Source organism: Pinus tabuliformis, chromosome 6, assembly GCF_031772625.1.
Source record: "Pinus tabuliformis cultivar Carrire ecotype Pingquan chromosome 6, CPIR1, whole genome shotgun sequence".
NCBI classification, from domain to species: domain Eukaryota; kingdom Viridiplantae; phylum Streptophyta; class Pinopsida; order Pinales; family Pinaceae; genus Pinus; species Pinus tabuliformis.
The window spans coordinates 1060253350-1060279795 of NC_142292.1; positions in this window are offsets into that span (position 1 = coordinate 1060253350).

Genomic DNA, 26446 nt, shown 5'->3' on the forward strand with positions numbered 1-26446 from the left:
CATTCTTGATGGCATCCATAGCAAAGCAAAGGTATTATGTGATTTTCATTGATGACTATTCTCATAAATGATGGATCTATTTCATGCAGAAGAAGGACCAAACTTTCACAATGTTTTGTGAGTTCAAATATTTGGTCGAGAAAGAGTCAGGGAAGAAGATCAAGGCCTTGAGAAGTGAAAATGGTGAAGAATATGTCTCTCAAGAGTTTAAGGACTTCTATGCATTAGAAGGAATTAAATGAGAGTTGACGACACCTCATAACCCACTGTAGAATGGAGTGGCCGAGAGGAAGAACATAACTATTTTAGGGGCAGCACGGGAAATGTTGCTTGACCAAGGCCTACCACTTCACTTGTGGGCTGAGGAATGAAACACAACGATCTATTTGCAGAATAGAAGCCTGCATCGCATACTTGGGATGAAGACACCAGAGGAAGCTTTCTTCGGTAAGAGACCAGATGTGGGTCACTTCAAGATATTTGGCTCATCTGTATATTTCCATGTGATAAGGATTTACAGAAGAATCTTGAGCCGGCAACAGAGTTGGGGATATTTGTGGGGTACATTGATACACCTCACAACTATCAAGTGTACTTGCCTACCAGTTGGAGGATAGTGGTTCGCAGAGATCTCAAGTTTGGTGAGCAGAAGGCCATGCGAATTTCCCTTGAGAGGGAGCTCCAACTACAGGATGTGGAGGTACTGTTGATTCCTAAGGGGGAGGAGCCTCAGATTGATGCGGAGTAGCCACATGTAGAGGTTCCAGGAGTGGAGACATCCACTCAAGCAGAGTCTTCTAGAGATGGTTGAAAGTGCACAAGAGAAGCTGAAAGATTGTTGGAGGATGAGAGATAATGTGGGAGAACCATCTTCTCAACACAGATAGAGGAGGTCACCTGAGAGGTACATTGGATACATGGTCCTTGCTGGGGAATGTGTTGAGACTGAGCCATCTTCCTTTGAGGAAGTAGTGCAACAGTCGATTTGGGTTGATGTTATGGTGGAGGAGTATGATTCCATAGTTAGTAATAGTGTTTGGGACGTGGTTCCGAGACCAGAGAACAAGTCAGTTGTGAGTTCTCGTTGGCTTTACAAGGTAAAACAAGCTACTGATGGTAGTGTGGAGAAGCATAAGGCAATATTTGTTGCCGGTGGCTTTTCACAGGTCGAGAGGATCATGTTGTTGCAGTATATTTTGACAGAGGAGAAATATGCTGACATTTTGACAAAGGCATTGTCAAAGTGTAAATTCAAGTTCCATAGAGACAGGATTGGGGTGGAAGATAATCCCTTTCTTGTTGAGAGGGAGGGTTGAAATATGGCAACAAGAATATTCCAATTTAATTTGTCCTTGAATTAAATTGTGAATTAAAATCGAATTTAGTCTTAACAGCTACTTGGAAATAATTAATTAATTTATTTTAAATTAATTAGTTGGAGAAATTCAAGTTAGAAGTCTTTCTGAAGTCATGCAAGATTTATCCCTTAAATTAAGGAGATAATATTGAGTTGTAATTAGTTAACTCAATTTACTGAGTTAAGTCTAGTTAAATTAGTCCCAAACTGTTTGAGGAACTAATAGTGAGTAAACAGTTAGTTGATGCATTAATGCACTCAACTAGTGCTACTCCAGTTAACTGAAGATTCCCTCATCAAAAAGTCATGCATGTTTATTCTGAGAAAGACCCAGTTGAGATTAATGTTCAAGGATAGTGTACTATCAGTTGCATGTGTTTTCTCATGGAGAAAACTCATGCATGCAGTCAAGGATTTATCCTTGAGGATTGCGTAGTGTTGGAGGTTTTCCACTTTGTAAAAGGCAAATCATCCAGAAGGAACAACGCAAGGAAATAGGAGCTTGGAGGGCAGAGAGGAAGGCTAGAGAGAAACCAAGATTTCCTATGAGCATCTGTGAGGATTGCAATGAGAGCTGGCTAGCTGTGAGAGCTAAGGCTTTGTATAATTCTTATGTATTTCCACCATGTATGATAATACAATAGTATGGGGTTTTTAGTTGAGGCTTTCCCCAAAGTATTTTCATGTGTATTGTGTCATTGATTCTTCTTATTTTGGTTATATTGTTCAGCTCAATCTTTAATCTCCACAAATTTATAGTAGAAGTAGGTTATAGATTCTGCTTTGATTTATATTGCATTATTGGGTTAACCTACGCAGATTTTCTACAAGGAAAACATAATTTCATGAGCTAGCTACCTATTTCATGCATGGGAAAACTTGTAGAATAATATGAAACCTTGATGAGATCTAAAGTAAGACTGAAGATAGTAGAAATGGAAATCAAATCCTATTCTTGAAAACTAGCAAAATGCTGACCTAAGTAACAGAAAACCCTAAATTCCATGAGAAACTAGAATTCTGTCTTTTTGGGGCTGCATAGGAGTTCTTTCCTCAAACCATGATCCCTGAAGGGAGGAGTGAGGCAAAATCCACCTACTAACAAATTTTTTGATGTTCCTTTATCTCTTCTAAGCTACTGCTGAAGTAAAGCACAAATGGAAGCAAACTAATCAAATCCACAACTACTTGCAATGAAATAATACTAAAGACAATTCAACCATTAATCTATGAAATCAACTAAGCATACAAATACAAGAAGAGGAGCCTTTGCTGCTAGGGTTGGGCCCTAACCCAAGATCTTTAGCCATCTGAGTCAACTCAGTGTTGGATCAAGGAAATTCTCATTCTCATTATCAAATCAAAAAATCACATAACAAGGTCTTCCACAATTCTTGATATCGAAAATGACTAGTGTTTTTTTACAGAAAAATTCGAATCCTAATGAGGCTCCAGGCATCCTTATTTATACAATTGAATTCTCCAATGACTTCCTTAAATCTAGGGAGGCTCAACTCCCAAACTAGAGATAAGCTAACTCTTTAACTTTCACTTTCTCGGCTGCCTTTTGATCTCCATGACTTGGTTGCTTGTACTCCGAGCTAGTGTGATTGATGGAGGAATATTTGAATGAGTGAGGAGTAAATGAGGAGGATCTACCTCCTAAAATATCCCCTCCTTGTCTCATTCGAGTTTCAACCCTTAATTAGCCAAAATTTCCTTGATTTTCTCTCAAAAACCTGCAATCAGTGCACATTAGTCCACTAGGCATAATATCTCACTTTGACTCATCTCATTAAGCAAAATGCAATCAAAACATGTAAGAACTTATGAGAAGAGTTGATTTGAATAAGTTAGGAGATGCATTAAGGTCCATATAGTTACCCAATGATGAGGCTCATCACATCTCCAACCCTATGGGTAACAGATAGGGGAGAAACATCTACAAGCCTATTGTCTAGAGATCCCTCAACCCCAACAACCCTCCATCTCAATTCCTCACCTTGGGAGCTCAGACATGGGGGAAGAGTCAGCTCAATGTTCTCGATCAGTGATGCCCCTTATCAGGAGGGGTCATGTCCATCAGTCCAAGATGCTCTCTGAAGACTAAGAACTTCCCTTTTAGAAAATCCTTGGTGATAATATTTGCAGTTTTCTCATATGTCGATATATGATGGAGTCTAACGACTCCTCTCTCAACCATGTCTCGAATGAAATGATATTGAATATATATGTTCTTGGACTTGTCATGAAATATGGTATTCTCTTCCAGATAGATCCCACTCTTACTGTTGAAATATATCACTATAGTGTTTAGGACCTGCTCTAAAAACTCTCCAAAGAGATTCCTCAACCAAAGTGCTTCACAACTAGCCATGCTAGCGACAATGTACTCTATCTCAATGGTACTCAATGTGATGGAATTTTGCTTCCTGCTCATCTAATATATCATGGAAGATCCAAGGCTAAAACAACATCCAAATGTACTCTTCATGTCAGAAACATTTCCTTCCTAGTCAGCATCAATATATCCATGAAGTCGAACATCTCCGACATAATATCTCATACCAAGGGTGATCGTCCCATGCAAATATCTAAAAATGTGTTTGGTAGAAATCCAATGTGCATGGATAGGTTCATTCATGAATTGACTCAATGTGTTCACTTCATAACATATGTCTGGATGAGTGTTCACTAAGAACATTAGAACCCCAATCAACTATCTATACTCAGATGGATTTTTCAAATCGGGTCCTGCAGCTTCTCCATATAACTTCTTGAAATTCATTACCATTAGTGTGGGCAAGGACTTGCATTCTGTCATTCCAAATCCCTCCAAAAAATTTATGACATATTTTCCTTATGAAAGGAAAATATCACCGAGCCTTTTCCACACCTCAAGGCCTAGATAGTAATGCATGAGTCCAAGGTTCTTCATCTTGAATTCAAAGGCTAACTCCCTCTTACACACAATCATTAGGGATCACTAATTGTCAATAATAGATCTTCAACATATAAAACTGAAATAAATGACATACCTTGGACTACCTTGAAGTAGAGGTTGGGATCAACATTACTTCTTGTGAATCCTAGCTTCACCAAATAACTATCTATGTGGGTGTACCATGCTCTAGGGGATTTATTAACCATATAATGTCTTCTTTAACTTGCAAACATTTGTCTTTCAATCCTCTACTTCAAATCCCTATGGTTTCTCAATATACACTTCTTCTTGTAACATGCCATGGAGGAATGGTGTCTTTACATCCATCTGATGAAGGGTTCACCCTTGACTCACTACAAGTGCAACTATCAAACGAATGGTTGTATATTGGGAGAATCCTCGGGCCACGAACCTTGCTTTATATTTTTCAATGCTACCATCAACTCTATGTTTGATCTTGAATATCCACTTTAAAGTCACCACATATTTTCCGTTCGGTATCGACACAACATCCCATAAGTCATTCTTCATTATTGACTCATATTCTTCAGCCATAGCTTCCTTCCAATGGGGATGTGTCTCTTGTCATCCTGTAAAGTTTCACAAAGTCAAAGTGGCCTCTTCCTGCCAATAGGATCACATGGAGGAGGCTCTAAGGGATCCATGGGTTCCATGGGATCATAAATAATGTATGTCTTGTATTTAGGCATGAAAGGACCATCTAAAATATCCATATCATCATTCTTATTCTCAATAGGTGGAGGCAGAGGAAAGTCCCTTACTTTCCCAAGGGAAATATCTTCATTGAATATTACATCCCTGCTACTTTCAACCTTCCTTTGACTAGGAATATTTTTCTAAAAGATTTAGAAATTTCACAATATCCAACAAACATACATTTTCTTCCCGTGGATTCCAACTTATTTCTCTTGTCCTTCGACACATGGAAATATAAGGGGCAACCAAATATACGGAGATGGCCAACATCAGGCTTGGAAATTGTGAACACTTTGCGGGGGTCTTTTTGTCCAATGCTTGATGAGGTACCTTGTTGTGAACATATATGACAACATTCACTACTTCTTCCCAAAGGAACTTTGACAACTTTTGATCATGGTGCATGGCACGGGTAGCTTCTACAATAGAACCGTACTTTCTTTTATATACTCCATTTTGTTATGGATTATAGGGCACAATTGTCTCTTTCTTGATTCCTTCCTTCTTACAAAAATCAATAAAATAATTTGAAATGTACTCTCCACCATTGTCAGACTTGAAGATCTTAATTTTCTTCCTAGTTTGATTTTCAACCAAAGCTTTGAACTCCTTGAACATTTAGAAGGCTTCATCCTTGTGCTTCAGATAATATATCTATGTCTTCCTTAAGAAATCATCAATTAAGATGATGTAGTAGACATGGCCACCAATATATGTTGGAATGAATAACATAAAGGATGTCATTCGTCTTGTTCTCGCTAGAGGGGAATGGTCCCCTTTTATTCTTTCCACTGGCACAACTTGGACACACACCATCATATTGGGCTTGAAAATCAAGAATACCAAAGAACAATTTCTTCAATTTTGGAAGAGCATCATAATTTAAATGGGCCAATATTTGGTGCCATAGATCGCTTAGATTATTAGTATCATGGACCAATTCTAGAATAGGTCTTCCAGTGAATCTATAGAGTCCTTCAATTCTCAATCCCAATGTGAATGCATATCTCATAGTGTTGTGGGGGAAAGTATCCAACTCGGAATGACCCTAACCCACTCTAAGGGTGACAGTTCCTTAGCAACAACTGAAAGCAAAGCTATCTAAAGTTTCTTCTTTATGACATGCAAGAGATAGAAGGAAGAGATCCACTTACCGATGTCTTGCGCAAATGGTCGATCCAATCTCCTTCGTTTGCCGCTTGCTCCCAGATCCAAGTCTTTTCACGGGCCCAGCTACACGAGATCCTGCAAATAAGAAAAGAAAAGGAAACTACAAGAGGCATGCATTCATAATCGATTCAAGGATTAGCATAAATCAAAGACGCAAGTAAGACAATACACCATTGAAACACATGCGAATAGAAGAACCTCAAATGCTTTATTAATATATGGAAGTAAGGTTCAGGCGGTGATACAACCATGAGAGGTCCAATCCAGCATCACCTTCCCGACGGAGAGAAATCTCTTCTTCACCTCCCTCAAGCAATCACCCAATGCTCACAACTGTAAACCAACAGCAATTCTTTGCACAAAATTCTGGCCTCCAGATCCCATGGGATGAGATCCTTATATAGAGTTTTGGAGTGAAGATAAGTCAGCTTGATGTGTGACTTGTTGTCCTCTTCAACTCCAGTTGTTCTTCAGTTCTTCACTCGGAGTTTCTGTCTTTCACTTGGAGTTTTAGAAGCTCTTAACTCATCATTAGGCGAATCTTATCATCAAGTGTCTTTTTAGAAGCTTCCTGGGCACTGGCACTTTGAGAAAAAGATTCCTCCACATGTCCAAGTACGCCCAACGCAGGTAGCCTTTGTTCTACTTGCTATGCAACGCAGGTAGCCTTTGTTGTACCTGCTATGCAGCGCAGATGCCTAGTGGAGCAGCTGCAATGATCCAAAACTGACCTATTTTTGAGTGTTTTCCAGTGGAGAACTGATTTGCAGTGCTGTGGTTTGCTGACCTTGTTCCTCTAAGGGTAAGAACAACATGTTTAGGGACTTTGGATCCCTTAGATTATTGACATTTCATGCTCTATGCTGTAAGGCACAAAAATGTCTATAACAGTTGCCCCCTAAAGTATGAGGTCGTTTATCGGGTGAAATGCTTTATTAGGAGGATCCGAAGTTCATTCAATCGCCGGGAGGTGACCTGTAACAAAATACAATACAATACATTATCTTTTCATATTTTCTTTTCATGATCTAGCTGATGCGGGCATTTCCCATGATCAGCTTTATAAATACATTTGCCGTACATAAACAGACGATCGTCTGATAAGAGACGGATAATTCTCTGCTCTTAATTATCATCCTTTTAGTAGGATGCTCATCTGCTGCACATGTCTATGTTTTTATCTCCTGAATATATATCGCAGCCCGGATGGATGAAACTAGATCCGGGGTCTTCAAACTTGTCCGATCTTCACTCTAGTACAAGTCGATCCATGTGAGAATTTCTTGAAGTCGAACATGGAAAGACATCGCTTGATTACCAGTCAATAATGTAAACTGTTAACAAGCGCGAGAGGAATCACCGATAATGATGATGACCCTCAAGGTACTGCAGCACAATTCACGTGGCGTGAATATAGGATCTGACGTCGAACACCACGCAAAGTCTCCCGGTCGAAGGTCATTAATGTATACCTATCGCCGGAAGATAGAAACTTGCCATTGAGGCATGCAAGCTTCAAAGTACTGAGGGGGTGTTCCTAGATCAACTTCTTGGATAATGAGCTGATGTCGACAAGAAGTGATCCGTCAAAGGAGGGCCTTATTGAATCCCACATCAGTGACACGGAACGGAGCTAGTGATGATGGTGAAAACGATCTGTGAAATATGATTCAGGGTGGCGGTCATGGAAGGATGAAAGATGATGTATGGTAGTGGATGGGACCCGGTTGACACTTTCTGAATGACATCTCTTGAACATATAATGACACTGATGTGATGGATCGGTAGCATTACCCCATGTATGGATGGTATGGCGAGACCATGGTGAAGGGACCGGTGAATGATAATAACCCAACCCGATATTTACGGAGGCCAAAAGTGTCATGTTCAAGAGCGACTTGCTACCATTAAGCTTTGAGGTTCTTCCCAATTTTTCCCCAGTCATTTCTGACCAGTACCTCTTTATTTTTGTCAAGCTTGAGGAGGATAACATATGCTTGATCTATAACCTGCCCTTCGGGCAAGCCCATCGATATGTTTTAACGAGCCTAGCGATAGGGAAACTCGTTCTTGTCTAAAGACAAGTTTGTCGCTATCTAACATTTTTAACGAGCCCAGCGACAAAGACAACTCGGTCCTTTTCATTTTTAGAGAGTCTGAAAAGGGTACATAAAGTAGACTCCAGGGGTCCTTTTTCGTCATCTAATCCCTTAAGTCCGAAAAAGTATAAAACAATACAGAAGGGATGAATGTTCGATATCTTTATCGAGCCGAACCAGACAAGCGCTCGATCTTTTTGTGCAATAATCCCTCAGGTCCAAAAAGATTAAAATCTAGAGGAGGGATAGCTCTTTCGGTCCTTTTAACGAGCTGGAAGGCCAAAACTCAGCAAACTTTTCATTTTTTACGAGTCAGTGAAAAGAGCTCAAAGAAGACTCGTATTTTGAGGAACGAGTGATAAACAGGGATAGCAGCAGATTCCAGGTACAGGTTGGAATTTTCCAATCACGGCAGTATTACAAGGATGGCTAAATGGGATCACTCTTCGCAGCTGTTCCTCAAAATAGGTAAACAATCAAGTGGATGTGAATGATCGGCCAAAGGAAAAGTGGAGGTGACGGTGCACAAACACGACCAAGGCTTTTATGGCTAATGAATTTACGGTCTCAAATGGTTATTTACCGGTTCATTTTTTCTGAATGAGCTTGAACACTGGGGGGAAGCCTGCTCACATGTGTGTTTATTTTTTAACGAGCATGAACTTTGCCAAAACTGCTCGTTTGATAAGATCAAATTCATATTTTACCATGACTAGCTTTTTCTTTTTCAGAGATAGTACTGTATCATCAATTGCTGCAACAAACTTTGTTAGAAACGGATAACATGAAGTAAAAATACTAATATTCCACTTTGAATTACGTAAAAAACAATTTAAAAGATGTTTTTACCTCTCATTTTTCCATTTCGTGTGCATTTGGTTTGTTGGAGCTTTGGAGGTGCCTCTTCCTCTTGATTTTTCACCAGCTGATTTCGGGAGATTCTGTGGACGATTTTCAGCGCCGTTTCCACCAGGTAGGAGCTAAACCCTAGCTCTATCTTTTCATGGTCTTATTTCTCAGTTTTATGCTTGTTTTCCTGCCCCCATGAGCCCCTGGGGTTTCTCTAGGGCGCTCTGCCATCAGCGCAGGTTCCCTATATCGAAACCTGCGTTGGGGTTCTCATTTTCAAAGGCAGTTTGTGCCCCAACGCAGGTGAGACCCTTCCCTACCTGCGTTGGGCGCATAAAACATCTTGGTTGCACAATTTTTCATGAGATTTTTGCCATTTTCTTTACTGAGTCAGGGATCTTACTCCTCCTCTTGTTTGTTTTGCAGAGTTTATTGGAGCAGAATGACTCTTACGTGGCGAGAACGAGAGCATGAAGAGGAGGACATGATTGCCCTCCATGATCCTGTTACCGTGAGCGCGTTGCGGAACTGTGGCTTGCTAAAATTCTTCCGGATATCTAGCATGAGGGCACATATACGTTTACTGCAGTACCTGCTTGATGCTTGGGATCCTGTTAACCAAGCGTTCCAGATTAGGGGCAAGTCCATCCCTTTGACCATAGTGGACATTTACTTCTTGACTGGGTTGTCAAGGCGGGGTGCCCCCATTTCCTTGTCCGGTTCAGCCCGAGGGAGTGATTCCGTGAAAGATTATATCCGTCAGTATTGTAGGGAGGGATCTCAGCCGAGCAGAGACGGCAAGATTTCTATCTGTGATGTCACTGACAGGTCTCTCAGGTCTATTCTGTACACGATTTGTAGGATGGCCGGTAGTGCATCCCCTCATGTTGCCAACAGGTCATATGTGCAGCACGCCCTGGAGTGTCTTCAGCCGAAAGTTTTTAACTGGTGTGATGCAGTACTGGTTCAGATGAAAAGCCAGTTGACCAAAGTAAAGGACAGGAGACTGAAGAATTTTGGCTTTGGTTCAGTTTTGACTGCCTTCGCTTTGGAGAAGATACCCCTGATGCAACCTCAGTACATTGTTCTCGACTTGCCCTCTCCCACTGAGCCACGCATGCAGAGGTGGGTTGACCACATGGCTAGACATGCGGGTCAATCTAAGATTACTTTTACTGATGCCTTCTTTAGGTGGTTTGAGCGGCAGGATATGGCTTTTTCCGAGTATCCATATATTGGCATGGACTTCCGAGGTGATCCGGATTTGGTACTACCGGATGGCGAGCAGTGGGGCGATCTTGGTAAATATTTTGACCTTATCACTGTTTACTGTTTTTATTTATAATGTCTTTGTGCTTTACTCTATCAAGACTCTAATCAAACTCATGTGTGCATGCAGATGTGGGCCCTGTCCGTCCAGCAGTTCGTCCGAGAGCTCCGGCCGCTGCCCCCGCAGGGGAGGCTCCTGGGAGAGCTATTCTCCGTGACCTTGACTTGGCCGAGACTCTTACAGCTGTGCAGGAACATGTCGAGGGTCTTACCCTTGGGATTCCGGATGTACGGATCGACGAGTTGCCTCTACGATTGCAGCGACATACTGTTGGTGTTCCCAGACGATGGTCTCGCCTTCTGCGCATGATTGCACAGGCCGTGGCATGTTATCATGAGCATCACTAGGTTAGGGTGCCCCCCAGCCATTTTTGAGTTTTGGGGTCATATGATCGATTTTGTCTTGGTTACAGAACATTACATGTAAACCGTAAACAGTTATGTATATTTTTGATTTTCGGGGTTTATTCCAGTTTTTATGTGATCCATGTATGAAACATCGATGATGCTTCTCTTTTTATCAATTTTGCAGATGTCTATCTAACACATAGTTTGCTAATGAGTCGGTTAATGTGTTTAAGTTTCTGGAAATGTGTTGATATTGGATAAAATCAAACTATCTTTCCAAGATTTTAACTCTTAGGAACTTGCGATAAATAGCTGGATTTCAGACAGAGTAGGTACCATTGAGCTGTAGTACCACGAGCTGTGAGTCTAGCCTGACGACTAGCCGGCGTATGCCATGGGTGATGGCATCAGAGAGGAGCTCTATCAACGTGCTATACTCAGCGATATTATTTGTTGATTGACCAATACATACCCCCCTGAAACTCACTAACTCGCCGCTTGGGTTAAAAATGGCCCATGCTGCAGAGGATAGGTTCCTCGAACTACGACTCGCTCCGTCAGCATATCCAACCCACGGTTCCAATGGATTTGACATCTGCAATAAGTGTAAAAAGTGGATTACTTAAACCGGAACAAACGCTTTAGCGAAAACAAAAATGTAACAAAAGCATACAGGTTACTATTAGGCATAGTAACGCTTAAGGTACAACCCGTTGCGGGGTTGCGCCAGTGGAACTCCGTCATAATCTACCAACTCGTAGGCACCTTTTGCTAATACACTTTTAACAATATAAGGGCCCATCCATAAGGACTTGAATTTCCCAGCTCCCAATTTATCGGATTCTTGGTCATAAAGCAAGACCAAATCCCCTTCTGAGAAGACACGAGGTTTGACATTTTTGTCGAACTGCGCCTTGACTTGTTTCTTATGGGCTTCGTTAGCCAAAGCGGCATCACGACGGGTTTCATCCAACTGGATTAACTCTAAGAAACGAGCTCCTTCTTCTGAGGTTCCGGGGAGGAGATCAATTGCGAGTTTAAGGGACGAAATTTCACACTGGATTGGTAGGATCGCCTCCAGGCCATACACCAGTTGAAACGGTGTGAACCCAGTGGCATTCCTTACCGATGTTCGGTAGGCCCACAAAGCCGAGTACAGGATCAAATGCCATCTTCTTTTGTGAACCCCCACCATCCTTTGCAGCATGCACTTCAGGACCTTGTTGATCGCTTCAACTTGTCCGTTAGTTTGCGGATAGTACGGAGTAGAGCTGTCGTGAGACAATCCTAGTTTGGCAGTTAATTCAACCATCATGTGATTGCGAAAATGCGATCCATGATCTGTCACTATGGCCTGTGGCACGCCGAATCTAGCGACCACATGATTAAAAAAGAATAGGGTTGCTGTTTCACCAGTGTTATCCAATGTAGGCATCGCCTCGGCCCATTTGGTAAAATAGTCAACCGCGACTATAATATACCCATGCCCCCCGGTCGAGGTGGGGTTACATTGCATGAAATCGATGCCCCATTTGGCGAAAGGCCCCATAGCTATTATTAGCTGTAAAGGAGCGGGAGGTCTTCTGTTTTTGCTATCAAAAATCTGACATGCATGGCAACTTCTAACTGCGGTTATGCAATCTTTGAACATGGTTGGCCAGAAGTATCCTGCTCATAAGATTCTTTGTGTTGTAGCATATCCAGATTGATGCCCCCCACAGGTGCCTGAATGACATTCATTTAGGGCTTTTTCGGCTTCCTCATGGGTTAGACACCTTCTCAGGACCGTATCGACACCACGACGGTAAAGTGTATCACCGACGATCATGTAGTCTTTTGCTTGGTATTGAATGCATTTTCGTTCTGAGTGAGAGGTGTCTGGCCGAAACTTTTGGGTTTGGAGATAAACTATTATATCTCCATACCACTCATCACTTGCTGATATCAGAAACAAACTTTCATCCACGATCGATTCTTTGGACGTTTCATCGTTGTACGATGACGGGAGATCGCATAATAATTCTGCGAAAACTAAAGCTTTCTTTGATTTGGATTTCACAAATTCCAGATCAAACTCTTGAAGGATAGCTATCCACTTTGAATATTTGCCCCCAAGCAACTGTCGCGACAGTATATAAGTCATGGGGTTGCAATCTGACAATACGGTGGTCTTCCTAAAGAGGACATAATGTCGAAATCTTTGAATCGCTTGAACAGCTGCTAATGCCTGCTTTTCAACATGAGAATATCTACTTTCCGTATCATTTAAGTTTTTACTTAAATAATATATAGGGTGTTCAATTCCATCGACTTCTTGAACTAAAACCATTGCAATGGTCGTATCTGCTGCAGCCAGATACAGGTTAAAATCCCTTAGATAGTCTGGGGCGTACATTAATGATGCTTTGACTAGCGCTTCTTTCAAAGCATCAAAGGAAGCTTGTGCAACCTGGTCCCAGACGAAAGGTACATCCTTTTTCAGGAGACGGGTATAACCTTTAGCAAGTTCTGCGTAATTTGGAATGAACCTCCTCAGAAAGTTTGCTTTCCCTTGGAGTTTCTGAATCTGAAGCAAGTTCGAAGGTGGAGGCAAATTAATGATTGCCTGCACCTTGCAGGGGTCGAGACGAATCCCATCCTTGGAGACTATAAAGCCAAGTAAACGACCAGAACCGACGCAAAACACACATTTGTGCGGATTGAGTCTTATCTTGTAGTGTCGGCAACGTAGAAATATCGCTCTTAAATGATGCGGATGATCAGTCCGCTTTTGCGAATGAGCCGGAAGATCGTCGAGATAAGGTTGAACGATGTTCTTGATGTCATGGAAAGCATAATTCATTGCTCTCTGAAATGTCGCCCCTGCGTTCTTTAAACCAAAGGGTAATTTTCGATAAGCGAATGTGCCCCACGGACAAATAAATGCAGTCTTTGACTGGTCCTGTGGGCGGATATTAATTTGATTATACCCGGAAAATCCGTCCATAAACGAAAAGATTTCACATCCGGCGCATTCATCAATTATCTGGTCGATGAAGGGTGTAGGGTAGTTGTCCTTTGGACAAGCTTGATTTACATCCCTATAATCGACGCACACTCGTATTGTTCCTTGTTTTTTTTATAACTGGGACAATATTCGATACCCAATCGGTTAGAGGAACCGGGTAGATGAAACCAGCATGGAGGAGTTTTTCAACTTCTGCTTTAATAGCAACGGCTTTCTTGGGGTGTACCTGCCGAAGCCGTTGTCTTACTGGTTTGACATCAGGATACATTTTAATTTCATGTTCAACGATACTCGAGTCAATGTCTGGCATTTCATCATATGACCAAGCAAAGACATCTCTAAATTCGCGGAAAAGAGCTTTATATATTTCTTGTTCTGAAGGGGAACAACCTTTGCCGACATAAATATTCTCTACAATGTCTGTTTTGGTCGAGATATTTATGGCTATAGTCTCTTCTATATTGGATAGGTTTCTCTCGGAATCCACCGTATTTACAGTATTTGTTAGGAATTCAAATACTGAAGGGTGATACAGGTCGCCTTGAGTATCTTCCTTTGGAAGGGAACGATGGTGGCTATCATCCCATGTTGCCCCCTCAATCATCATTGACTGCAGGATTCCTTCGTCACTTGCATGCACTCGTGACCAAGGATCCAAAGGGGTTCCATATTCTCCTGACCTATCTACCCACATGCTTGACGAGCATTGATTTGGGCTTGCCTCCCATGCCTGAAAAATTGATTGCTACAATATTTCGATTGGGCTCGGGTGTAACACCATTGCCCGATCCATGACGACTTTGTCTTTTGCGACCTTCGTGGAAGATATCATGTTGCAGGTAGCCACCAATGGTACATTTCCTATGTACATATGATTTGGTAGCGAGAAAGTCCCCATCATCGTGGGGTCTTTCAACAGGCCTACTCCTATATCTTGAATTGAATGGTCGCTCTCATGGATCATGGGAATGCTTCCCGTAACTTGTGAACCATTAAGGAGGAAGTTATGTTGGTCGACGACCGTAATCCCTCCTTCAAACAGGAATGCGATCTTCCTAAAATAAGTCGACACTACAGCTGCCATGGCATAAATCCATGGTCTTCCCAGTAGGATGTTGTAATCCAGATTTCCATCTATGACTTCAACATCAATCTCTACTGTTTTTCCACCTAGTTCAACTTTCAAGTTACTTAGGATACCGTAAGGGGTATATGTCCTACCGTCGAAAGCCTTTAGTGTTGTCGAAGATCTCGACAAGGTTGGTGACCCTAGCGTTTTCCAGCAGCTCATCGACATAATACATGTCGATGCTCCCTCGTCAATAATTGTTCTGTGAACAGTTTTGTTGAGGGCCTTTACTTGAATCAGGAAAGCTAGCTGAGCTGGTAACTGAGGGTCATACCCTTTGTGATCAAAGGACACAAGATTGGAATCCTTAGGATCAACCCCCCCTATTGCCGATAACAATGCCTGCCTTTGGGATGGACAATTTTGTAGTACTTCTAGAGTCGACATAGCGGATGGCGATTGAGCCAAATCTTCTACTATGTTATAATGCTGCGCCGCTCTGGCACGAGGATTAAACGTCGACTTGTGTACTACACCCTTAGGTGGTTTTATTGTTAATTCTGGCATTATGGGTGGGACAGCTTCTGTCGAAGTCGTTGTCGAACTACTAGGTTGATCTTTACCTTTTTTGTTTGACAGTTGCGGATTCCCGTAATCTTTGCTCCTTGTCGAAATCAAAGCATCATTTTTCTGCTTGGAGATCGATAACATTAGCACTTGCGACGGGGAAGCATTTCCACTATCAACCATATTTTGACCTGGTTTGGGAAAAGGATCTGTCAATACAGCTGGGTTCTTTGGACTCTTAAAGAATCTCTTGAGCTCAGCTTTGTATGGACATTCTGTTGTCTTGTGATCTTCGTCACATATCGAACAGGACCATTTCTTTTTCCCTTTCTCAGGAGAGTTCGAAGAAGTTTTTTCAGGTGACGGATCATCCTGTTGCTTCTTCTTCCCTTTGTTTTGATTCTTCTTGCTTCCTGGTTGATTGGTTTCTTTGCCTTTATCTGCTGATATGGCATTTACTTCCGAAGCAAGAATCTCTTCATGGGCATTTCGATCTGAAGTCTTACGGGCTTTCTGAGGTGAAGCCTTTTTCGACTTCGTGCTTGCAGTGCCAATCATGCCATCTCCGGCATGAGAGTCAATATTCGATTTAGGAGGGGGAGGAATTGAAAATTCAGGTCTGGGGGCATCAGGTATTTTGTCGTAGAGTGTGCCAGACTGAGTATATACTAAGTCTAAATATTGAGCACGAGCAATGACTTGCTCCTCGGTTACGACTCCCCCCTTGGCCACATCTTCCGTTATAGCTGGAAGTAATGACTTTATAAACCATTCGGCTAATAGCTGATCAGGAACGTATGTTTTCACCATCCTACGTCGACGATGCCACTCATGTATATGATCAGATATGTGAGTAGCTGTCGTCTGTTTGAAGTTGGTCAGTATTTCGGTTCCTATTTCATACCTGATTGGTAATTGAAAATGGGTTAAGAAAGTCGTGGCTAAGGAGCTGAAATTGTCGAAAGAGGCTCTTGGCAATTCTATATACCATTTAGCCACCGGACCTGTCAATTTCCTCTGGAAGAGGCGAAGTATTATCGAATCATCGTTCAGGGTGTTCGATGAACACCACAGATGAAAGGTCATGACGTGATTCGACGGGTCTTCACCTGGATTTCCATTGAATTTAGGAATGTCCGATGGAAGTTTGTGAGGAATCATGGGCCACCAAGGGGCGTAGGCGATAGGATCGTTTGTCAACCGATGTAGATCGGGTAACTCCAGAGTTGCCACGAATGGCAGCTGCTGACTCAAGTTAGGTGAAGCGTACCCAGGGTATGACGGAATTGCCTGAGCAGTTGGCCTTTGCATACCAGCATAATGTAATTGATGCTGATATGATTGATACGGTTGATGGACTACTCCACTATATAGTGGTTGGTTTTGACCGTACTGTAAGTATGGTTGTCCATTGTTCGCAAAAATCTGCTGCTCGGTACCTTGGTACACTTGCTGGAACTGCGGTTGTTGATACTGCACTAACCATGGTTGTGACGCCATTGGTTGTTGTGCTATGCTTACCATTGGGCCAAGATTAGGGGTAAGGGTACCCGCTTGTGCTTGTGTTGCTCCGCCAGTTGGCGATTGTGGTTGAGTTGCAGGGTCAAAGGGTTGTTGCATTACAACCTGAGAAAACTGAGGTTGACATGCAACAGGTATTGTTTGAACTTGCGACACAGTCACAATAGCTGGTGTCGTCGGGATGTTCGTTACAGGCATCTGTTGTTGCATAGAATACACAACTCTTGGTTGTTGGGGTAGCATAGGTATCCAACCACTGGTAGTTATTCCAGTATAACTTGGGTATGGTTGTGAACTCCCGTATGGGTAACCTCCCGGAGGAGGTAATGAGAAAGCATATTGCCCCCCATACGGTGGTGGTCCGGAACCGAGAGGATTTATTACACCTCGAGGACCGGGCTGTCCAAATGGATTCCCGAAAGGATCGATTTGTTGAGTTCCAACATAGGAGTTACCGGGTATTATCCCGGGAGAACAAACAGGAACAGACCATACTGTCGTCATGGCCCCCGAAGGGACCCCCTCCGGCTGTTGAGAGTTAGGGACAGATGGTGTACCGGCGAACATTGTCGGAATGACTGCAGGGAGTTCTGCTGTCGCTGTGTCACTTGGCACAGTCCTAGATGTCGACGGTTGTTCAGACATTTTTAGTCTATCCAGAAGATTGCCTAGTGATTCTTCAGGAACTTCTCTGGGTGATATGCTAGCTTCTGATGCAGTAGGAAGTAGAGTGATCCCTGCTCCAAAATGTGTTGGAGTAGTTGCTTGCGGATCTTCTACAATCTCTTCTATTGCGATCAGACCGGGTGGAAGAGGAAGACTGTCAGGTCCGTAGAATATCTCTGGTGCCGAAGAAGGGGTTGTTTCGACAGCGACAGTTGTTTGAGGAGCAAGACTCTCTGAACCGATCACTGATGGACCTGATTCAGTAACACAAGTATTTGCTTTCAGACTAGGATCAGTGTTACTGTCCTTCTGGGGCTGTTGAACTTCTTCAATAGGGGCAGGGTTTCCATAAATGTTTGGAGTAACTGGAACCTCAGATGTCGTTGGAACACTTTTTCTAACTTTGACAGGAGATTTGGAACCAGTTGAACGAGGTCGCTTTGCCCGGGTTGTTTTCGATTCCGGGGACAAAGACGTTTGTCTCGTGTTCCTCCGCGAACGACGGTTCATCGATTGACTTTCTTCCACGATTGCGGATTACTTGATCAACCAACAATGCACAGGGTAAAATGTGTTTTCGAATTGAATTAATTTTAGACGCTTTTAAGACACAACTTGCTTTTTCATGTTTTAAGAGTCGAGAAAAAGCTAAAGATGACTCTAGTCTCCTTCGATGTATTAACGAGCCCGAAGTGACGAATGCTCGGATGGACTTTTTCAGTTATAGAGTTTGAAAAAGGCCAAAAGAAACTACTCTGGAGTTCTAGGCAAGGGTGTGCCAAACCTTTCGCGAAACCACAGAATACGTTTTACGGTACGAGTGGTCGATCTTCGTGAATGATGTGTTCACTGCATCGCGATCAGTAGGGCGGCCGACACGGCTTCCTATGGATAAAGGCTTTGTTCCTATAGGGGTCCCCCAATATACGCGACGGTACGCGGGGGCACAAGTCCGTATTAGTGCTATCGTCCCTCAGGAGGAATCACCCACCTTCGTAGAGATCAACAGTCACTATGTTTAACGACGCCGATTCACGTCTCTACCTAGACCTCTACTGTGTTTCGTTATGTTTCAAAGCGTTGTTAGATAAATTCAGTTCTTTTTAGGTTTATCTTGCTTAGCAGTTTGCCTTTACGGATCACCACGTGATGTATGATACAACTCCTAAATGCAGTCTAAGAATGATAAGCAAACTTTTTCAATTCTTTCAACTTATGAAAACCTTAACTACTGAAGGAAAAGAAAGACATCATCTTTTCAAACAGATCATAGAGCACACACTGATGCATTTTTCCTAAATCGACATGCAAACTGTCAAAATGCACATGCACAATGCAAGTATTTCTTTTCTTCTTCCTTAATGTTGATGTATTACAAAAAGAAAGCTGTTGTATAATTTCGAATTCAATTTCAAGTGAAAGAAAACAAGTTTTTGTCCAACAATCAAAAGAACACCTTAAGATTCACTCGTTTCAACACAATAAATACTGAAATTCAAACCATATAATGAAAGCAAATGCTCAAGCAGCTATGAACAGCAATAAACTAACTCTTAGAATCACAACGACACTTTCTCACAGGTCTAGATTCAAGAGGTCATAGCAAGACTAGTTCACTTTCGTTATGGGAAACTGTGAATGACAGCAAGAAATACAATAAGAACAATCACGGTTTCTTCATACAACTGAGGCAGAATGAAGGCAAAGAGAAGTGGTTTCAGCTGGGTATACAGGTTGACAACAGGCTGCAAAAACAATACTGAAAACTGGGCAACAGACAGTGGGGAATCCCAGTTGCACAAGGCAAAACTGGATCAGCGCAGGTGCTGCACTGTCAATCTGAGATGCAGTGCAGGTAGCCCCTTCGGGACCTGCGTTGCAGTGCAGGTAGCCTTTGTGGCAGCTGCACTGATGAGACAAGTCACGTCTCTCTCAGATTCCGGGTCACAGTTTGCTCAAAAATGAGCGGTTTTTGGCCAAATCAGAGGCTGTCAGTCAAGTATACACTAGAGGATGATTAAAGGAAGATGAACACTATCACAAAGAGCTAAAAAGAGTCCTTGTGGATCTGCTCTTCAAATCATAAACAGGCCCAGCACTGGGCTAGAGTAGCTGCCCTCTACTTTGCATTCGAAGGACTCGCATGCAGTTCGATTCGGTACTCTTTTGTTTAAGAAATGAATAGCAAGAAACACAAGCTACCAACAAGACACGCTCCCCAGCGGAGTCGCCAGTCTGTTGTGGGGGAAAGTATCCAACTCGGAATGACCCTAACCCACTCTAAGGGTGACAGTTCCTTAGCAACAGCTGAAAGCAAATCTATCTAAAGTTTCTTCTTTATGACATGCAAGAGATAGAAGGAAGAGATCCACTTACCGATGTCTTGCGCAAATGGTCGATCCAATCTCCTTCGTTTGCCGCTTGCTCCTAGATCCAAGTCTTTTCACGGGCCCAGCTACACGAGATCCTGCAAATAAGACAAGAAAAGGAAACTACAAGAGGCATGCATTCATAATCGATTCAAGGATTAGCATAAATCAAAGACGCAAGTAAGACAATACACCATTGAAACACATGCGAATAGAAGAACCTCAAATGCTTTATTAATATATGGAAGTAAGGTTCAGGCGGTGATACAACCATGAGAGGTCCAATCCAGCATCACCTTCCCGACGGAGAGAAATCTCTTCTTCACCTCCCTCAAGCAATCACCCAATGCTCACAACTGTAAACCAACAGCAATTCTTTGCACAAAATTCCGGCCTCCAGATCCCATGGGATGAGATCCTTATATAGAGTTTTGGAGTGAAGATAAGTCAGCTTGATGTGTGACTTGTTGTCCTCTTCAACTCCAGTTGTTCTTCAGTTCTTCACTCGGAGTTTCTGTCTTTCACTTGGAGTTTTAGAAGCTCTTAACTCATCATTAGGTGAATCTTATCATCAAGTGTCTTTTTAGAAGCTTCCTGGGCACTGGCACTTTGAGAAAAAGATTCCTCCACATGTCCAAGTACGCCCAACGCAGGTAGCCTTTGTTCTACTTGCTATGCAACGCAGGTAGCCTTTTTTGTACCTGCTATGCAGCGCAGATGCCTAGTGGAGCAGCTGCAATGATCCAAAACTGACCTGTTTTTGAGTGTTTTCTAGTGGAGAACTGATTTGCAGTGCTGTGGTTTGCTGACCTTATTCCTCTAAGGGTAAGAACAACATGTTTAGGGACTTTGGATCCCTTAGATTATTGACATTTCATGCTCTATGCTGTAAGGCACAAAAATGTCTATAACACATAGGTGATCCAATAGGCCAAGTAAGGACCTTTCCCTTGATTAAGGAAACCATCATCCCTTTGTCTTCCAAAGAAGATATTGATACCAAATTATTCTTCAATATTGACACATACATCACATCATCATAGCAAGACAAATTCCTTAGAATCCAAATGAAATTCGACAGACCCAAAACCTATAACAGGATGAGTGGAGTTATCTCCAATAATAATTTTCAAATTTGACTCCCTCTCTACAAAATTATAGATAACTTCCTTATATCTAGAGAAATGATGAGTGGCCCCACTATAAACTAACCAACTATCCCATGAATTCAGAGGAGAAGAACTAGTGAGAGCAGAAATATGAATATATTCAGATTGTTAACGTTACTTTCACACCTGTAGATATTGAATTATTTTGAGGACAATGAACTTATTCATGATCACTTGGAGAATCTCTTCTTCTTCTTTCATCTCTCTCATTACAATCATTCCTTCAATCATCTTTTCTTATTCCATCATCAAACATGTTGTTGCTTCTAGCATTATAGTGTGGACCATTGTTCTTCTCGAGGCAATCTCAAGAATAATGACCTTCCTTGTGATAATTGCAACATTCAATGTCAGACGATACTCTATAATTCCTTTTCTTTGTATTTTTGAGGAGGAGTATTTCTTGAATTTTATGTACCTCCTTTTCTTTATTCTTCTTGTTTTGAGTGATGAATGCAACGGGGTCTCCTTCTTCATGCTTTTGTATCCTGCCTCTTAATATCATCCTTGATTCTTATTGAGTGAGATTTCCAACAATCTCATCAAATGATGGGAATGTATTGTTGTTTATTATGGTAACAATGAAGGTTTCCCAAATGGGATGGAAACCTCTAAGAGTTACAATCACCAATTCCCTATCAGGCACTGTTTCTCCAACTCTTTGCAATTGATCTCTAAGATGAGATATCCTCATCATGTAGGATTACACAAACTCTCCTTTTTTCATCTTCATGTATTTGAGTTGATATTTCTTGTACTTTTTCTTGGCAGCATGGGATGTATTATATGGAGGCTCAGGTATTTTTCCTTGAATGTATTCCAAAACATCATTGTTATCAGCTATTATCTCCAACATGATCTTCCATGCAGAAAAGTTAGATGAGTCACCAAACTTATTAGGTTCCTTGAAGAAAGAGGAAGAAATACTGACTTGAAAACATAGGCTCCTTCAACTTTCCAAAGATGATTGCTTCAATGCTTGTCTCCTTTTGGAATTGTGCTTCACCTTAGCTCTGATACCATGTTAATTTTCACACTACTCTATGCTATTTCAATTACTTTTAGCCCAATTTAGTTCTTCAATTAGCAATACTTTGAATACCAATTAGTGTTTCCAATCATAAACAATAATTGAAGATAACATAATAAATACAATGAAAAAGGAGACAATCAACACATCCACAAGAGACACCAGATTTGGTCAAAGACTAGGGAAAATCCACACAAGGGGGAAAACCATTTAAAAATTATTCTTCTATTAGATTGTCATAAAATTTCCAACAAAGAATACAATGAGCCCAATACAAAATCATCTAGAAAAATTAACTCAACAAAATTCATAAATATGTTCTCAGCATCAATATATATCAGAGACAACTTTTCCTATATGTTATCAATTACGGTTAATTGTAGTCAAATGTCAAATTTCAGCCCTACCCAACCACATGAAGCCTGGATTCCTATGATTGACACCTTCCAACTACACAGTTGAATTTGCTAGCCTACGGTTGTAGCTGAAAATTGCATCTGTGCAACATGCAGTTGGATACCAAAACCATAAAACACATGCAAGCTTCAAACCCTGTAATTTTGGACATGTATGAACCACTTTCATTGACCCAACCTCATACTTGTGCGGAAAAATCAATGAAGAAGAGAATAAGATGATGCTTGGTGATGTCCAAATGAGCTTGAGGTCACTTGTATTTACAAGTTTCCAAGGGTGAACAATTTCCTGTTAGGGATGACTTGTCCAAATGTGCATATGTGGGATTTTTTTTATAAGTACACTTTCCCTTCTCCAAATTGAGTGCTTCAATAGTCAAAATTGGTCCTCTCAAAAAGAAGAATCTAATCCCATGTTTGGAATTTGTCATTGAGTTGCGAAAATAACATTGATTACTAAAGATTTCACATCCTTTGTTAGGAAATACTTCTTTCCTTTCGTCATGTAGATTTCATCCCTTATGTGCATGAGGGACTTGCAAACACTACACCACAAACATCTATTGGCCCTACTTATTGATCCACTTCATCAATATAATTTGCACTTCAAAAAAAAATGATATTACACTATTTATTGATCCTGAGCTCCACATCCTTCCTTACCCATCTAAATGGATACAGGTAAGGATGGTCATTGTTGAAAATAGCAACAAGAACTGCTAAAAATAACATTGCTATAAATAACATTTCAGGATATACTCCAACTCTGTTGGAAATAGCCAAGAATAGAAATGCTAAAAATAGCATTGCTATAAGTAGAATTTCAGGATACATTCCAATTTTAGTTAGTCCCTGAACAAAAATTGAGAATTAAAATTCGAATTTGATCTTAGCAGCAGTTTGAAAAATAATTAATTAATTCATCTTGATTTAATTAGTTGGAAAAAATCAAACATGGAGTCTTTGTGAAGACATGCAACAATTATCCCTTTAATTGAGGAAGTTATACCTGAATTAAGGAGATAAGGATGAGTTGTATTTGAGTTGTAATTAGTTAGCTTAGTTAATTGAGTTAATTCCAGTTAATTTAGTTCCAAATAGTTGGAGGAACTATTTGTGAGTTCAGTCAATTAATGCATGCATGCATGCAACTAGTGTTCTCCAGATAATTGAATATTCTCTCATAAATAACTCATGCATGTCAGTTCAGAGAAAGACCCAGTTGAGATTAAAGGAAGGGACAATGTACTATCAGTTGGAGGAATTTTCCTATATAGGAAACTCATCCATGAAGAAGGAATTATCTCCTTCAGGATTGCGCAATTATTTCAGAGGTCAGTGTTGTGTGTGAGGTGAGAATCACACAGGTTGCAGTTGGAGGACCCAGGAGAAATTGTGCAAGGAAATAGGAGGCTTGGAGGACTAAAGGAAGGCATATGTGTTGTCTATTCTGTCTATGAGAAGCAGTAAGGGATTGTACTGAGAGCTGGATAGCTTGAGAGCTAAAGCTTTGTGTAATCTAGAGATATTTCCACTTGTATGATAATACAAAGATCAGGATTTTTAGCTGAGGCTTTCCCTAGGGTATTCTTCTGTGTTCATGTGTGATTGATTTCTCATTCTTTGTTATGTGTGTTCTATTTGATCTTGCTCAAAATCGATTAAGCTTCTGTAAGTTTGTTTGTAGAAGTAGATCAAGTATTTTTCTTTAGTATATTGCTTTATTAGGTGATCTATGGTGAAATTTCTACATGGTATCAGAGCAAGGTTTTGTAGAAAAAGTTATACATGGTATTAGAGCAAAGGTGATCGAAGCAATGAACAATATATGAAGAAGAAAATTCGAAGTAAAAAAAATAAAATTGGGCCGCGAGTTTTTATAGAAGATCTAAAATTTTTGTGCAAAATTTGCAGAAACAAATAGCAAATCTGGATTCCTTGTGGAAAAAGACCCAAATTCAAAAAAAAAATCGGCTGAATCAGAGTTTGGATGAGGAAGATATCACTGATTTAAAATCAGCTCTTTTTCCAGAACATTTCGTGACGGTCAGAAAGATCAAACAGATTGGTGTGCTAGCCAAGAACCTGTATGCTCTTGAGGTTCAAGATGCATGCAAAGCCTTGAGGAGCAAGGAAAAGGTTAGAGGCTTGGTGGTTGAGAGGGAGAGTAAATTACCTCTCAACATGCAGTCCGAGAAGAAGTCTTAGACAATTGTGGAGGAGCCACAATTGAAGATGTTGAGAGGAGACCGAGTGGAAGCATCCATTCATGCAGAGACCTCCAGTAGGGGAAAATTTTGAGCCAAGTGGGCAGAGGGATCACATGCATCCATACCTCTAGGTGTGAGGTGGGGCGACATGAATTGATAGTCCCAAGAAGGCTAAAATAGGGGTAGGATCCTTGGGGTACCCAACCTCTTTCATTAGACCTTGCTACGGGAGCCCCAAAGAGGAGTAGCAGGATTAGATGAGTGGGTAGAGATGGATGTGGATGGAGCAACATAGGGAGCTACATTGTAGGAGTCCCAAGACAACATAGAGCCAGCAGGCTGTAGCAACGTGAGAGGGACATGAGTGTTGCACCAGTGCAGGATGACACAAAGAGGTGTGCAATGGTGCGAGATGCAGAGAGTTGTTGTAGCAGCACAGAGGTCAGAGAGGGAGCACTTGTCAGTGGCAAAGGGAGCTTCAACATGAGAGGGTGTTTCTAGCCGAATAGGGAGGTCAGTTGGGAGATCAGTTACTTACTTCTTAGTAACTGAGTTGCAGTGCAACATTGGGTAGCATGATGCAACATGATGAGAGGAGATGCAGTGTAGATGCAGTGCTAGGAGATAGGACTAGCAACAACACAGATGCAACAGGAGGAATCAGTGTGATTTATGTAGTTATAGATCCAAGTGATAGAGGCTAGAGCAGTCAGATACTGAAGAGCAAAGAGGTGCAGAGTTTTTAGTCGACAGAGGCAATAGCAGTCAGAGACTTTGATGACAAAGGCATCATTCTAATTCAGGTTGGATATTTTTTGTGTTTCTAGAGTTGCTCGAGCAACAATACTTGAGAGAAGAGTTGCATGCAGAACATTCCAAAGGTTCAGGATCGGGTTCGAGTTGAATGCATTTCTTGTTGAGAGGGAGTGTTGAAAATAGCAACAAGAAATGATAAAAATAGCATTGCTATACATAACATTTCAGGATATACTCCAACTCTGTTGGAAATAGTAAAAAATAGAAATGCTAAAAATAACATTTCGGGATACATTCCAATTTCAGTTAGTCCCTGAACTAAAATTGAGAATTAAAATTCGAATTTGATCTTAGCAGCAGTTTGAAAAATAATTAATTAATTCATCTTGATTTAATTAGTTCGAAAAAATCAAACATGGAGTCTTTGTGAAGACATGCAACAATTATCCCTTTGATTGAGGAAGTTATACCTTAATTAAGGAGATAAGGATGAGTTATATTTGAGTTGTAATTAGTTAGCTTAGTTAATTGAGTTAATTCCAGTTAAATTAGTTCCAAACAGTTGGAGGAACTATTTGTGAGTTCAGTCAATTAATGCATGCATGCATGCAACTAGTGTTCTCCAGATAATTGAATATTCTCTCATAAATAACTCATGCATGTCAGTTCAGAGAAAGACCTAGTTGAGATTAAAGGAAGGGACAATGTACTATCAGTTGGAGGGATTTTCCTATATAGGAAACTCATCCATGAAGAAGGAATTATCTCCTTCAGGATTGCGCAATTATTTCAGAGGTCAGTGTTGTGTGTGAGGTGAGAATCACACAGGTTACAACTGGAGGACCCAGGAGAA